We start from the raw sequence: 17,030 nt of genomic DNA, 5'->3' as shown, positions 1-17,030 counted from the left end.
TGTGCTCGAAAGTAGAAAGGCCAGTATCACCGACTCTTGGGCTGCAGCAGCCATCGACGTGCAGCGCTGGATGAACATCAGCGACTTCAGCGCGCTCCTGGCGCTCATGGTGGAGGTCGCTAAGGATTCTGGCCTGACGTCCGTCTACAAGATAAGCTTTCTTGATGAAGAATATGTCGATGTCATGACAGGAAGTGCGATTGCATCTGCCGATGAGAGCGGACAGCTGAGGCGGATGCTTATCGAGGAGGCGGCGACCGAGCTGTTGGTGAACGAGTCCATTCGCGATAAAATTCGCGACATTGACATCGCTGTTAGAAACGTGATCAAACATACGCCATCGAATACTCGCTACAGCGCACTGTCTTGTGAAGATTTCTGCTCGAGCAAGTCGCGTATTTGGTGCGAGGCCTTCCGCATCAGTTCTATACATGGCCGCGTGACCAATACCAACAGCAAGAGTGCGCTTTGCGCAATACTGAACGTCTTGAGGGCCGCTAACTTGGAGGCTCTGAAGGTGTATCTTATGCTCGTTCCCGTGGCTCCGTTTATGATGTTCGAACACATGGTTCGCCCCGAGCGTCCGCGGCTAAGTGATGGCGCACGGAACGACATATGCGTGGGGGTCCTAGACACGCACGTCAAGGACGTCTTCGAACTCTGGGCGAAGACCCGCATTCTGAGCTACGGAACTAACGCGGGCGTGTCGCGAATGCTAACGGAAATTCGCCAGGCGTCCAGGATGACCTTCAAGCGATTCAGCGGAGTGGTCGACGAGCAAGCAATAGAAAAGAGTCTGAGGTGGGCGGATGGTAAGCAAGACGCTAAGTTACTGTGACGCACAGTTACGGATTCGTTTGCAAAATACTATTTTTGAATGTTCTGCTTTCTATATGAACCTGCCCTCTACCACATGCTATCTTTCACTCAAAGGTTGTGCGAGAAGTATAAAGACACCACGGATTTCTTCCTCTTCGACAATACTTCATAGAATAAACGATGTTGGTGATGACAAAAGATATTATTCTTTTATGCAGCTAGCTCAGCAACATACCGCAGTTGAGTCTGCCATGTGTTTAGAGCCATTATACATGAGCGCGCTTCATGCCAGGAACCTTATAAAATTAAAACCTTACTGCCGCTTTAACGATAACGGTCTGCCGCATATTTTGCCATAAAAATTTGCTTGCTTTATCTAAAGTTACTAAGTTTCCTGAAATTTTGTGTCGCATTCAAAAACCAGGGTAAAATATTTGCAGCGATTCTGCCGCCACACCTCTTAACTTCTTTATCAAGGTATTTAGCAAAGCTCAATTCAAAGATTTCTACACTCTTTTGATATCACTCTAATAGCTGTATGTAACACTGATTTTTGGCGTAAAAGTCATAGAAAAAATTATCAGTTCAGTTCAGTCGTTCAGTCGTGTCCGACTCTTCGTGACCCTATGGACCATGTCACGCCACGCTTTCCGGTCTCTCACTATCTTCCTAACATCACATAACTTCATCTGCAGTGCCTCGAGGATGCCATCTAACCATCGCGTTTGCTGCCTACCCCTTCTCCGGCGACCCTCAACCTTTCCCAACATCAAATCTTTCTCCAGCGACTCCTCTCTTCTCATCAGATGACCAAAGTAGCTGAGCTTTAACTTTAGAATTTGACCCTCCAATGAGCAGTCAGGATTTATGGTCGACAATATCGACTGATTTGATCTTCTGGCAGTCCAAGGAACTCTCAAGAGTCTTCGCCGGCACCACAATTCAAACGCGTCAATTCTTCGGCGGTCAGCCTTTTTCACAGTCCAACTCTCGCATCCATACATCACAACTGGAAAGACCATAGCACGAGTTACACGGATCTTGGTTGGCAGACTAATGTCTCTGCTCTTTACTAGGCGGTCAAGGCTAACCATTGCCTCTTTTCCAGAAGCAGGCGTCTCCTAATTTCATGGCTGCAGTCTCCTTCCGAGGTAATCTTGGAGCCCAAGAAGAGAAAATCTGTCACAGCTTCCACTTCTTGTCCCTTGATGCTCCAGGACTTGATAGGACAAGACGCCATGATCTTTGCCTTTTTAATGTTCAGTTTAAGCCCAAACTTCTCACTCTCTTCTTGTATGCGCATCAGAATTCTCTTGAGTTCCATTTCGCTTTCTGCCATTAAAGTGGTATCATCCGCATATCTAAGGTTGTTGATACGTTTTCCAGCAATCTTCACTCCAGCCGAAGATTCGTCCAGACCGGCCTTCCTCATGATGCACTCTACATATAGGTTAAATAGGCAGGGCGACAGTATGCAGCCTTGCCTCACTCCTTTCTCAATCGGAAACCAATCAGTAAGACCATGCCCAGTTCTGACTGTGGCCTCTTGCCCTTCATACAGGTTCCTGAGGAGACAGACGAGGTGAATTGGAACTCCCATCTCTTGGAGAGCTTGCCACAATCTGTTGTGATCTACGCAGTCAAACGCTTTCACAAAAATAATAGATGCTTCCAAATTCACTCATTGACTCAAAACAACGTTGGCGACCGATTACCGTGGTCGCGAGCTGCATTAAGAAATTTCGCGAAAACTAAAACTGAGTAGCCGAGAACAAGAGCCGTTTCCTAACTTTATTAAGCCTACCGTAAACAAGGTAATGAAAATTAAGAAATTTTGTGTATTTATCACGGCACGCATTGGCTAATTATCTACCTGGCGGGGAGTGTGCGAGAATAGCTTGGTAGGCGTATGTAGTCCTGGTTTTGCGGCTATCACAGATTTCTTCCTAATCTTCTGAGGATGCCATTTTAGGTACTAAGCACCGTTCCTACCCTCCTTAAAATGCACAATTATAAACCTACCTTCTATGAACTATATTTACGGATTTTGCGCATAAAATGGGTATGCTGCGGAATATGGATAAATAATTTAATGAATAGAAAGAAGTTCGCTGATTTTATAGAGCCCAGGAGTCAGTGATGGTATGATCCCTGCGTTCTGGCATTTTTCGATTAGAGACCCGCTACCGACAGGTTCCAGATGCTTGTCGATTTCAGGGCTGGGCAGACCCACAGCAAACGTATTTCATATAAGCGGTTTAGCGCTTCCGTCAGGAGCCGGTGGCCTCTACGCAATAGAGGAGAAAGATTATGACCGCTTGTGGTCCGATACTTCAGCGTAATTAAGTGCCTCAGGTGACGGAAGGTGTTAAGACACAACCGTGTTCTCCGTTGCTCGTTGCCGTATCATTACCTTGGGTGCGTAAAAATGTATCCCTATCTCCTCTTTATTTTCCAGCTCTCATCAACCAGAGCTCCAAAGTGTACACCCCTGCTGTGCCCGAGTACGGGGACGATTTCATCGCAAACATCATCCTGCTCGCCCGATCTGGAGCTCTCGTTGGGCAGGACACGCTTGCCAACATTGCACTCTTGGTCGCTAACAGCACCGAGGCTGATAATTGTTCGCGACTGTCTCCAGGGGAGGCCACAGCTGAGAAGACCGCAGTCCTCGGCGATTACCTGAAACTGCTCCTTCCGGACGTCTACTACAGTGACGCGCGCGAAAAGCTGCTCAACTATGGAACCCTGGGTGTCCTTGTAGCTATGGACATATTCGACGCGGTCATTCCTGCAATGGCAGTCGGGCCATATGAGGGATGCTTGGCTGGCTACCTGAATTCCCACTTGGGTGTCAACATTAGCCAGGTAGGGAATTCGTGCTCAGCCGTCGTCACCTCTTGAGGCCCAGTTCACCGGCTGCCTAGTTGCCGTGTTATCGTATCGCTTGCCACAGGTTCGCGATTGCTACCGGGGGTGGATTTGTGTCTTGGTGCGGTCGACTACCTGGCTCGAAAAATTTCACGTACCACAATCGCGCTAAAGCCTAATTTTAAGCGACATGGGAAATAAATTTAAGTCTACCTATCCCTAGCCCTCTCTACAAGCATGATTCTCAAATCCGGCTCTGTTCGGCACCCTTATCTCCGTACCCATATCTTAGCAAATTTGTAAACAAAGCTCTTTACAATTTTAGGACACCTAGAAGTACGACGCCATTTCTACGGCGTCCACTACAATGCGCCCTATTTCTAGGAGGAAAGTTTAGCTAGGGTGTAGTATATAAGGTTCGGGCAAAGGCATCAATATATTCAGTGTCAGCATCAACCTAGATCCGATACACTGCCGAGAAAAGGCCAATCTAATGTTGCATCAATTAACACTGGCCCGCGGCAGCAGCCGTACGCTTATTGTTACAAATTTCTAATCGTATTGTGGTCATGGCTGTTTTCCGACCCCTGGTCAGGCATCCCCTACGTCGACTTTAGAAACTATCATTTTGTCTGCATTGCTATGTGTTCAGATCAGATCCTTTTCTTCGTCTTGATTACAGGAAGTATATTATTAGCTTGTTGCGAAAAATAAATAAGTATACTGTATATCAAAGTTGAAAGGACTCCATTTTTCCAATGTGGTCGACACAGTGGCAAACCATTAACTGAAATGCTCTGTTTGATTAAACGATGGCCTTAGCGCTTTATTTAGTGATGCAAAAACGTTATCCCTATACAAAGCACTTAATCATCAGTCATGTTACAGGCTTAATTATCTCTGTTACCATCTTTTACAATTTACAAATCAATGAAACCTGAAGGTTCATATTCATGTTAAAATGTCATAATATTCCTTGTCATTTTAAAGGTTTAGTATTGAGTCCACATTCGAACAGCATTTCGAACATTCGAACAAACTTCCCACGAGGTGGAAGTTAGTACAAAACTGGCCGGGCCGCAGATGGCTCAGGGCTGGATGTTATTTTCATCTCGCCGTGATCGGCTGTAATAATTGTGACGATAATGCTGATAGAAGTTCTGCTTGACCTCCCTACTGCAGGAAGAGCGGTTTTCCGTGCTACGGACATCTTGGGCCCTGGAAACAGCGCACAAAGCTGCGGCACTCCTAGATCCGGGCGTTGTCAGCCGCTCTTTGAGGACGAGGTTGTTCGTCCTGCGTTTCCTGCGGACCCTCTGCGGCGAACCGGAGGCGACCGCAAGGCTTTCTCGGCTGGCGCTCATGGCGCTGCCTTTGTACTCGCTAGCGTTCAACTGCTCTAACGTTCCGCCACCCAGATGCTGATAGGGGGCTGAGTGGTGGCCTTGAGAACATCGGCAAAGACAGTGCGGCTTTTGTTCAAAAAGGGTGCCCGAACATGAAGTTTACCTTTTTACTGAGCGCTATTTACTAGTAATGCCAGGCTATCATTTCAAAATCATAATACCTCATTTTGGAACACTGAAGAAGATTTAATATTTTCAGATTGCGCCAGTTATGCGGTGGCGTGAGGTTATATTTATGTACAGTAACAGTGAAATATAATCTAGATGGCAAACGTCAGTGAAGAAAAAGGAAAATGATCAAAAAATTGACTTTTTTTTTTGTCCTAAACATTATATATAGCTGCCCCCAGCTATACCAAGAACTGACCGGAACACGTGTATTCCTTGAGAAAACCTCACAGGTACTGATAATTGTGCTAAAAATTCTCGCCCGCTCGCCGCTTTGCCTTGTATTCTGCAATATGTTGCAGATTAATTATAGTAACCAGATATGACCATAAAAATCTTTGTCGTGCATACATTTGTGTGAGAGAAATCAGAAATATGCAAAACTTCAGGGGATGTAACTGTCGTAACGAATTTTAACAATATATTTCGTCATTTTTCATCTCACACTCCAATTTCAATCCAGAGTTTACCCTGCCTCAGTTTCGTATCAGTACTGAAATTGGGTTGCCGATCTGGTGTGAAGAAATCCTCTATGGGCAAAAATGTTATTGCCGTAGCAATGCTTATTTTGCTGTAGTTGATAATACAAGATTTATTGATCGTTTAAAATATACAAACACGGTATACAGTGCGCATTGCCTCTTATAAGTGCCATCATATAGCAGTGTAGTTTTGCTGAAAGATATGGGCTACTTGCATTATCGCAAGGGCCTCATCTTAGAACTACTTTTTGCCGCTCTTGTTATTCCGCGTTTTGCTAAGCTCCCTCCTTTCACGCCATGATTGGCGGCTTAAGAAGGCGTTTCAGTGGCAAGCTATCGCATTGACGGTAGTGCTGACCAAGTCGAGTGACAACAAATAATAATTTGAAAAAAAAAATCAGTGAATACACTGCCATGACTCAGGAACCCTAGGATCTCAGCTTACACTTGTTCACCAAGTCCCGTGACTGCATCGGAGTTGAGCAGCGCCTGTAAAGTGGCCACTGCTCTGAATGCTAATGCAGGCTTAAGGACGAATGTATACTGGATGCTGCACTATGTTTTTGTCGTAAAATGTACTGGGGCTGGCCACCTTTGCTACATTCTGTTCTTCCTGCATAGAATGCAATGCATTTGGACAAATAATTTATGGCAGGAAATCCTTCTTGAAGCAGTAATTCTTATGAACAAAAACCGCTCTGATAAAGCTCCAGATGATTGAAGCAGGCAGCAACGCGAGACGCATCCATAGATAACCGTGTTTTAGCAGGGAGAATAGCTTTCGCGTGTATTTGCTAAATACTAAAGGTACACTGCATCTATGTCTCTGGCAGTCAGGAAGAGTTTATTTTAGGTTCAATTTTGGCTGTAAATATTCGAATAATGAACCCTAAGCAGTACGAAATATCTCGGCGGAGGTTTGAATTATCTTTATGCAGTAATCGTTCAAAAGAAATATATATATATATTCGCAAATGTTTTAATAGGACTAAAGGAGAAGTTTCGCTTGAAAGCATCGCAGAATATCATCCGATTCTGATCCCAGCAATGATTTACATTATTTTGTTTGAACAAAGATGGTTACAAAGAACATACAAGTGGGCATTGAAGTGGGCATTGAAGTGCTACAACATGTGTTCGATCGAACCAGAGCTCTGGTTGATAGCTCAGCAGATGCAGTGATGTTCAGAGCTGCTAGATATATTCTTACTGATTACCCCAATACTCTGTTTCCCGCTAGGTGTGCTCTTCTACTCCCTGTACACTACTGTTTACAACACTCTTCTATTTTCCGGATGAAGTTTATTATTAGTTGAATTGAACAATTCAGAATACGCCGACCTTGAATTATCACTAGTATTATCGCGCATTGTATTGCTCTAGTCAAGGACATGTTTTGTTTCTGCTACGAACGAACGCAATGTGACAATCAGTGAAGCACTACTGACCCGATAATGGCAAATAACTTTGTTGTGTTATTACTCTCACAGCATGCTTGTGTGACGTCATGGGCTATAAGAGCAGCTGCACTTTCTTCTTCGTGTGCCGGACAGCGTCTGAATAAACCCAGGCATATGTCGTGCTCTCTTGTCATGTGTGCTACTTGGTGAAAAAACGACAGGGGCGACGAAGATGGCATCCGCCATGCAATTCAAGTAGCACAGTTTGGTAGTGCAAGCACCCAAACGCCAGATAGGGCAAGTACCTGGACGCCGAATAGCAGCATGGCTATGCTCGACCAGTTTGACCAGTTTACCTAGGACAAGGACCAAGATTTCGAGTCCTACGTTGAACGCTTTAAACATTACCTGCAAGCTAACAAGGTGAGCAACGAAGAAGTAGTAGAATGAAGATGAAGAGGTGGAAGAGTGGAGGCCCGGGCTGGGAAGTTGACTGTTCACGGACCATTCCGCAATGTCCCCATATCCTGCAAAGAAATAGTTTTGGTCACTTTATAACAATAAATACATTTACTATACATTGCAATATATGCACGCCATATTTTCATACTCTTATAGACTCCTAATTGGTAGTGTGTAATGTAATTTTTTAATTGCATTGGTTTCTCAAAAAACAGCCGTTTCCTAGCTGCAGTCTCTATCGAGCAGGACCTGATGGACTTACTCAACGCCCTGCACAAAATAACCTTGTACAGATCGGGTCCCAGGGTCGCATTGCCGGAAAGTACCTATCAATAGAATTGGTATGTTGCAAGAGACAAACTGTCATTTACCCATGAAGCAATTTTTTTCTGCAATAAATACACACTGATCAATAAAAAGGCAATCGCAAAAAGTTGAGAAGATGCTCTAGCGGCGCACAAACTGATGGTAGTAAGCGTAAATCAAGGACTGCGCTGAGCGACTTCAACACACCTGCTGAGCATTACATGTGTTAGGTGTTAGGCCAGAAACATTCAAAGTGCATCAGCCTTCCCCTGTTACTCAAAGCCAGATTATGATACTGAGATTAAAATACGTCGAGATCCGAAATTTTAGCGCTGCTCTCTACGTAATCTGATTCGCATACGTCGAGGTAGAGAATTTGAGAGGCATGTTTTATATACTTACCGTTATACAAAACACTATACTGCATTTCAAAGCGATTTTCAAATCACCTCCAATTCTTTTCCAGTTCTTCATTTTTAAGAGCAAACGCGTTCATGACATACGCCGGCGCCCTTACCGTATTTCGATAACCTTCTTCTAAGCAGTCCCTGTGCGATGGGGGCGCGTTTCTCTGCTGCGCAAGCCTATTTCACCATTGATATCTTGCGCATTCCTCAATGTCCGCCTTTAAGGACATCATGCGACCTTGTTAATGGTTACAGTTAACTGCTTTCATTTCCGATTAGTTCATGCACACTGCTACTGACTAAATATCTGCACTTAATGTATGCCCCTATTATATCAGACATCTGAAAATTGCGTGTAAATGAAGTTGTTAGCTAACATATTATCTAAAACACGTTTCTTTAACGCCTTGCTTTAATAATCTGTACGAGTGCCCCTACATGACATAAGCATGACATGTTTAACTTGTGATTTCAGGTTTTTAGGTTCGATTCTCCTCTCTCTTTTTCATATCACAGCTGTCGGTCCTTGCACCTAGACGCTCGAGTACTGGTCTGTACCACCTCCATGCCTGTAATACACGAGACCTGACAGCTTCCATAGCCGAAGGCATCCTTTTTTTGCTAAAAGCGCCCACTGTCGCCGCCTACATTCCTCCTCAGCTGCAACATATTTCCGCCTATTCTTCTGCTGCTGCTGACCTCAGTCTTCGGCCACCATCGCAGAATACTGTTTAAAATACTGGTAATAACTAGCAATGGTTGCAACAGGGCGTCCGCGTATAGGACCACTTATTCTGGGCGCACATAAGCTTTGGCTTTAAGTGTATAGAACGCAACAGCTTTATAGGGTTCCTCATGATTTCGATGCTACCATTAACATGACTCTCCAGAGGTCTGTACTTCTATGACCATGTCTGGTTGTGGCAGGCCGAGCAGAATCCAGCTCCACAGGCTTGTCAAGGACAACCGTGATAGCGTGGAAGCCCATCGATTAGGCCGACGGTGACTAAGACGCTGCTCAGGCTGCAGGAAAGGGTGCTCTGGATGTGCACTCTACACACCTGGGATACACTCAACTCCAGATTTAATGTCTTGACGCAACAGTTTTAACGGCTCACGTTCCTGGCTTCCCTTCCGGATACTCATCCGCATATATGCATTTCGGAACTTAATCACTAATCGTTACTTTTGCCTCTATTATTTCAGACATACCCTTGGTATACAGTCGTAAGTCACGACTTTTTGAGGAAGGTCATTCGACATAGATACAGAAGCCTTCCCCGCAGAGCTGGACAGGCTTATCCCAGGCGTGTCTCCGTCGGGATCCAAGCGTGCAGGATGGTCCCAGTTTCCCTACTATCCCATTTAAAAGGCCGAATTGATAGCAACTGTCACTGTCAACGAGGCAAAAATAGTGCTTTGGCTTTCTTCTGTTACTATTGAGAAGACGTGATCTGCTGGCGAGGCAAGAAATGTCTCTCATTTCCTCTATTTTTCCTGCAAGGAAAGATCTCTATTTCGTCTGCAAAGAAAGGAAGGACTAGCCAGTCATTAGATACTGGTTGTTCAGCAGCAAGAAGACGTTCCTCGCGCAATGGTCGCACCTATGTGAGCAATATCATCCCCTTTTGCACGATCCTGGAATAGCACGTTTGATTACGAATAGTTCAAATGGTAATTGGTTCCTCTAGCCAATTTCAAACTGCTAAAGGTGAGTCGCAGTTATTTGCTATATAAATTATGGAGACGCTACTAAGACGCTCTCTAGCTAACGAGGCACGCATTCTTGCTCAGAGGTATGATTATGGTGGAAAAGGTTGTCGGAAGTCTTAAGTTGTTTAGTTAAAGGTTAGGACAAATTCTACTGAATGCAAATTTAACAAACCATAACGGATGACGGACCACAGCGTGAAGTATTAACGCGGTAGCGTTAAAGGTCTCATTGTGCAGAAAGTCAGGCTTTCGGGTTATTGTGAGGAAGTTATCATAGGCACCGCTGTCGTAGGTGACAGTGGCCAGGTGACGTGGCCAAGCACTGATTGGACGGTGGGCTGTAGGACGTCCCGAGATCACGTGACAATTCCTGCCACATCGGGTAGCTCTCATTAGAAGGGGGGGGGGGGGTCTGAAATAGAAATGAATCACCGGTACCTCTTGGATCTAGACACGCTAATCCCAGGCCAAGTTGGCGCATTCGGACGTCAAGTTTAAAGCTGGACTTAATGCCTATGTTGGGTTATATTTCCCAAAACGTGAAACTTCCCTACTGAAAAAATTGTATGAGGCAATAACCTCACATTTTCTCACACAATCTGATTTCCTTCGCATAAGAAATCACATACAGATCGCATATAATTGCATAAGATCTAATAGGTTCTTGCACATTATCATAAATTATGCGATATATTTTGTGATAATGACGTCCACCGTATGAGAGTCTATGTGATTTGGTGAGATTTTGTGAGGTTATTGCTCGGTAGAACTTTTGGTTTTTCAGTAGGGTTATGGCGGTGTAAGAATGAGTATACGGGGTGCAATAGAAGCATACATCAAGGAATGAATGCATAAAGTAACAGAAAAAAGTGTGAATGTGAACGATGATAGACAGACCATGTGAAAGGAAGACGGGGGTTAACGACGCTGTCACGACAAACATCTAAAATTAAAGCTACAGTCAAAACCTAAATTTCTGTTCATGCCGCTCGGGTCCTCATATATATCATCTGATTTGATTCACAAATCTAATGCGACAAATTTTGTATCACGTGCAGTTCAGTAAAATACTGCGCTGCAGTATATCCTACATTAATTCCGCCCGAATTAGTTGCTCAGGGACTGGGGCGCTCGACAGCCGATCCAAAAACGCGAGATGGAATCCCAACCAGTTCTGTCGCGCTACGCGTGTGTTTGAACACTGGCGGGTTGTGAAGCCTGATCTTGTATTAACACGCGAAAAAATCAGATCCCGGCGAATAGCGTTTCGTCTCATAACTGTAATTGCTTCTACTAAGCAAAAGTTTCTATCTGTGACAAGGCCACTGCTTGAAATATGCAGTTGTCTGGGAAAAGCAATAACGATCGGTGCTTCAATATTTCCTCGCGAAGCCATGAATAAAACCTTCTCCAATATTTATTCCTGAAATTTTCTGAGAAAACAAAAGGTCACGCCGTGCTTAGTCGAAAAAAGACACAGGGCATTTTCTGTTTGAGAACATAAAATACTTGAGCAATTTTTAAGCGTGGGTCTGTTGGGACAGCCGAAATTTCGGTAGGAATGTAAAATTGTTTGCAGTTACAACACAAAGTACTATAGAACTATAGATTACAAAAAAGTAGACCAGAAACGTGTTGTAAGACTACAGAAAGTGTCGTTACCACCAGTAGAACAGCCCTGGCAGCTACTTCGTAGTGCGTGCACATTAGAACCCACATTTCGGAAAAAAGTTTCACGGTGGCATCGGCGTCGGCGACGTTGACCGCTTAAAACCTCGCAACGTCTAGTAGGTCATACTTGAAAGGTGTCATGGTCGAGCGCTGATGGGTCGGCGGGTTGTGTGATGTCACGAGGCCACTTGAAATGGCGTATTAACACGAAAGCCTTTAATGGTTCACACCGTCGGCGTTCGTTCATTCCGATCCCACTATAGCTGTCGATAAAATGAGGTCATCACTGGAAACCGAAACTAACGTCATCAGAAAAATAAAATCCATCCTCAATCGGAAATCGAACCTCCATCCCTTGGATCCCCAGCCGAGCGCTGGGAGTGAAGATAATAGTAGCGATGACAATGACGCCGCGGTTAATGATAATGAAAATAATGACATTATCCATGATAATGACGGTGCATTCATTGATAATCCGATGATGAGATCAAACGTGACGCACCGTGTGCAACAGCAACGCTTAGGCTTTCGCATTTTTGCAGTGTAGATTCTACAGTGCTCTCGGAATTATTGAGATAACCTTCAAACTCTGCTTTCTGTTTAACGTGATAGCCTTGAAGGCCTCGTGCACCAAAAATCCAAAATCCGTCATTGATGTTGGGAGCGAAAAATCACGAGCATATGACGCTGGAATACTCTAGCTGACTGTGACTGTGGCAGACTGTAGGGTTGTCTCACGTTGCGCTTGGCAAGAGCTGCGAATTCGGGTCTCTCCTTTCATACGGAAGGATGATATCAGAATCAACCTACCAGAACCGTTGCATTCATGTTACCCCCCCCCCCCCCCCCCATAAGTTCCGCCCATAATTACTGAGATGGTAAGTTAAGATGGGAATCGAACTCACAGGGACTCTTGCACTCAGAGTCAAACAATAGGACACCCAGGAAAGGTCGTAAAGCTGGGTTAAAGAGAAATTTACGTATTTGTCTGTTGGCCTTACCCATAATGGGGCAATTTAAAAGTGTTATAACTCGTACTGGCTTGCTTCGTGCGATAATTATCACGTGACATAATAGAGTCATAGTTCAAGTGATTATTGATTAGTTCTGTAGCAAGTACGCCAATCTGGATACGTAACGGCAGCCACAGACGGGAACTATTAAAATTGAGAGTTCATGGCGTCAAAGGCTGAAATTAGGCGGCACAAAGATATGTAAATGATAAAGCATCTAAATCTTTTCCTCCACCAAAGAGCTGTCAAAGATGAACTTTAGATTAGCTTCCACTTTCTTGCCTCCAAGGCTATTATGCCTGCCATTTATTTATATCTGCGATAACGTAATCATTTACCATAATACAGAAAACGGTTAAGTAGGTTTAGTCTCGCTTAAACTTATGGCAAAGCGAAAGCAAGCCCCCAGGCCCGTTAACTCCTGCCAGCTTCCGCCTCTCATATACCCTCTTCAGCTGTTGTTCTTTTATATAAATATCCAGGGTACATAGCGCTTAATACAGGACTGCACTTAACTCTGCTTAGGAGCGGAAATGGCGAAAGGCATTTTGCAGGACTGCTTTCATTAACAGCATTGTCTTTGCCATCGCTACTGTCATCAGCAATGTCAACTTAATCGACCATCAGCCTCGTCGCTACTGTAAAAGGACCGTCATTGTCATCACTGCTATCATTCCCACGCTAGACAACCATAATTAAAATCTGTTTCCTACGTGCCCAACGAGGCTTAGTTGTTTACGCTCTATGTTGGGGATTGCAGAGGTAGTGGTTTGGTTCCAAGGGGAGATATTTTTTTATCACTGGCGCAGCTTGTCCTCTGGCTCCTTGAAGGTCAAACCTGAGCCGTCGCTGACCTTGGCTGGAGCTGGCGTAATCAAACTTTCGCTTCAGACGTAATGACCAAATGTATAGGCCGCATAAATCTCATTGATCTTATGTGAGCTTTTCCTGCTGGGTATTTTTACTCCGCAGAACCCATGGTATGTCAGTAGTCATGTGATATTAACAGAAGTGTATCAACTTTCTACATTCCACATTTTCGTTATGCACTCCCTTTATCCCACTCACTATACGCAGAGTAAAATATTTTGATCTCTGCCAGGCTACCTTTTCACTTCTTCTTACTCATTTTTTTTTTCGCCTTTATTTATTTACATCATTTCATAGCCGTACAATTCAATAAATCGGACTATTCTCGTGAAGTTGTACAGGGACTCAACTAGCTTCAATTGCCTTTTATACTAACCATCAACGGCTTTAAGTCCAAATCTATCCTTTAGAACCAGTAGGGATTCTTCCAAGTTCCCACCGCTAATGTAGGAGGCCTTCCCCGACACATATATATGATACGGACGTCAGTAAGTTACCATTTTTTGCACTTTTTAATTCAGTGATTGGTAGCAATAATGCCGTTTTCTAATCTTGCCTGAACAGGACGGCACCAGAGCATTTTCTATGACCTTGTTGAACTTGTTGCAAGAGGATGTACTGATCAGCGACATATACGAAGCCTTCGTGAAAACTGCGTTGCTCCAAACCTCATACGGTGATATTCCCCAGAACGGCCCTGCCGTGACGACTACAATATGCTTTAGGTTTTCACATGCATATTTTTATCAGTTGAAATATTTACAATCTCAGCAAGTGTTTGTTGTCGAGATACTGTCGAAACTCAGGTGTCCGTTTGTTAGCTGAACAAGAAAAGTATTGGTAATTTGTAGTGCTCATCTTCAAATCTTTGAGGTCAATGACAATGAACACGACAGTGCGACCACTTTTGCTTTGCTCGTCTCCTCCAGGATGCCCTGGTCATCCACATTCAAGCGGTGTGAGGTTACTGTGCATTTTTGGCTCCGCAATAAATCAGGTTCATGTCCTTGTACTACCGGACGGATGCGCGGAGCCTTTGACTGCGCACTCAACGTGCCTTTAAAACGTGAAAATGAAAGCACATGTAGCTCGTAATCCTTTAGCTCAATGCCCGTGGTGAGTTCAGGATATCAAGATAGGAAAAAATGGGGCCCAAGAAATCATTTCAAAATCCTGTGCTCACTTACAGTGACATATGAAAACAGCCTTTTCTCAAAACCATAAGAAATACATAAACAATTTTGTGGCAATAAGGAAACCCACCAGAACACACCCCAGCATCCCCATATAGACCAGGTTATTACCCCAACATCCACAGGAAAAGATACACCGCTTCCTGCTTTTTGTGTACATGATTAGAAGTTAAGAGGAACGTCGCTGAAGTCACATGTTTTGTGAGCATATAAGAACGCACGGCGAGGTAGTAATACACTGTGCCGCTTGTGTCTGCACCGCTTCCTACGGAACCAAGGTAAGGAAACTTTTCTAGCCAAATGATGACCATGAGCATTTTTTAAATGATTGTCCACCTTTTAGTTAGACTAAAAGAGCCGAGAATGAGTGCTGGAGCCGATACGTAATTGACAGCTCAAAGTATTTTACTGGACTACGCAGGGTGTGAAAAAATTGCATGCATTTACCTGACATCCCGGGATCAGCTCTTTCTCCGTAATGTCTAGCCATCAGCCATTATTTGAGAAGTTCTGATAATTTGAGACAAATGATTGTTGCGTGCACTTGGCGAAAGCTGTGTTAATGTGTTTGTACTGTTACGACGATATAAAGGTTCCTTTTCTCGGTGAAGTAAGCTAACCTGCTTCGTTTCAACAAATGGGGAAATGGCACACGCTGCCTGCAGAGAAGAAAAACACGCAGAGCCTCGTTCTATTAATCAAGGAATAAAGGGCAGAAGATAATGAACTTACAGCGCACAAATAATCATAAAACCAATTGCTCGTTTCTATTTTGGCAGGCCATCATTGATACCTTAACAGAGCTTTGAATTCACCGACTCGTGAAATATTCTGGGAATAATCAGTTCATTTCATTTTTGTGTAGTGCAACCCGCGACCATGGTGCGCTCAGTGGGTCTTCCTGTTCAGAGCTGTTTTCTTCTCGTGGTGACCCTTTTGGCCACGGCTACGGGGGACCCCACCCAGGACTTCTATCGGGTACCCAAGTCTTGCTTCAGATATTTTGCTAAGAGAGCTCCTATCGTGTTCTACCTCTCTTAAAAGGGGAGGCGCCAGCGGGAACAATGCGTCACTACGCCTTCTCATATTGAGGTGTCTTAATTGCTTGCTTTGCATTCATTCCCCCGGCAATATGGGTACCTATTTTATCTCCAATGCGCAATCATCACGCGCAGTGGTAACAATATTACCTGCTTTCTAATGCTTTCACTCTTGACTGGAGCGCTTAGGTACAACTTTTTTTGATAACACAGCTTCTTATCACCAAAACAAAACATTTACGATCCACAGGCGTCGGGTCGAAAACTTCAAAAATGATGATGTAGACCAAAGCAAGTTAGTATTTTTCTTATTCGGGCTCAGATGAGATCGAACGACCAGCAAGTAAGCGTTACCTGTTGAGAAACGTGACGCATAAGAGTGTGCTCACGCGCCAGACGTTTGCTGTAACAAAAGCTATACAGTCATTATTGTTTGAGGTGCTTTCAACACTGAAAAATCGCACGGCGTATAGCTGGTCTTGCATCACACTACCGGCTGTCAGCTGAGCTGTACTGTAGCCTGTATTACTGCAGTGTTTGTATTTCATGTCGTGTTTATTTTTTTTTATTTTTAACTGCGTTTCTTCTCTCAAATGTCGCGCTGAGTGCATGACATTTTAAACGCGGAACTGAACGTGGAAGCTTCTACATTTCAACAGTCGTAACTTTACAACTCATTATGCATTGATGCTTTCACCGAAACTTCACCGAAACCTTCACCGAAACTTAGAACAGTTAATCCAAACTGACGCCATCTTCATTGATTTTGCAAAAGCCTTTGGTCGTGTGCCCCATAATCGCCTCATATATAAAATGAGTAGCATTAACATAAATATTAAAGTTATCAGATGGGTAGAAGAATATTTAAACAACTGAGTTCAATCGGTTATTACTGACGACTTTAAATCTTCTCCTCAACCCGTGAAATCTGGAGTCCCTCAAGAATCTGTCTTTGGGCCCACATTATTTCTAATATATATAAACGATATTGCTTCCAGCATTACATCATCAATCAGGCTATTCGCAGATGATTGTGTCCTCTACCGTCCAATTTTTAATCTTACTGACTGTGTTATGTTGCAGGATGATTTATCTAGGTTAGACATGTGGTGCTCTGAATGGCAAATGACTATAAACACTAAAAAGACTAAATTAATGCGATTCAGTACCTGCAGCCTGATTTTGTCGAACACCTACTATATTAGCAAC

General features: G+C 43.9%; 1 long non-coding RNA gene across 2 annotated transcripts in view; it reads right to left on the bottom strand.

Annotated features, from left to right (window-relative positions):
• LOC146194736 (uncharacterized) overlaps positions 1-17,030 on the bottom strand; it is a 94,260-nt gene that overhangs the window by 12,242 nt on the left and 64,988 nt on the right. For both annotated transcript variants that reach the window (XR_014705905.1, XR_014705904.1), the window contains exon 2: positions 7,555-7,673. This is a non-coding gene — a long non-coding RNA (uncharacterized LOC146194736). The remainder of the gene's footprint in view (positions 1-7,554; positions 7,674-17,030) is intronic.

Source organism: Amblyomma maculatum, chromosome 3, assembly GCF_055883805.1.
Source record: "Amblyomma maculatum isolate TAMU_Amacu chromosome 3, ASM5588380v1, whole genome shotgun sequence".
Lineage (NCBI taxonomy): Eukaryota > Metazoa > Arthropoda > Arachnida > Ixodida > Ixodidae > Amblyomma > Amblyomma maculatum.
This window is presented reverse-complemented; position numbering and strand designations above follow the sequence as displayed.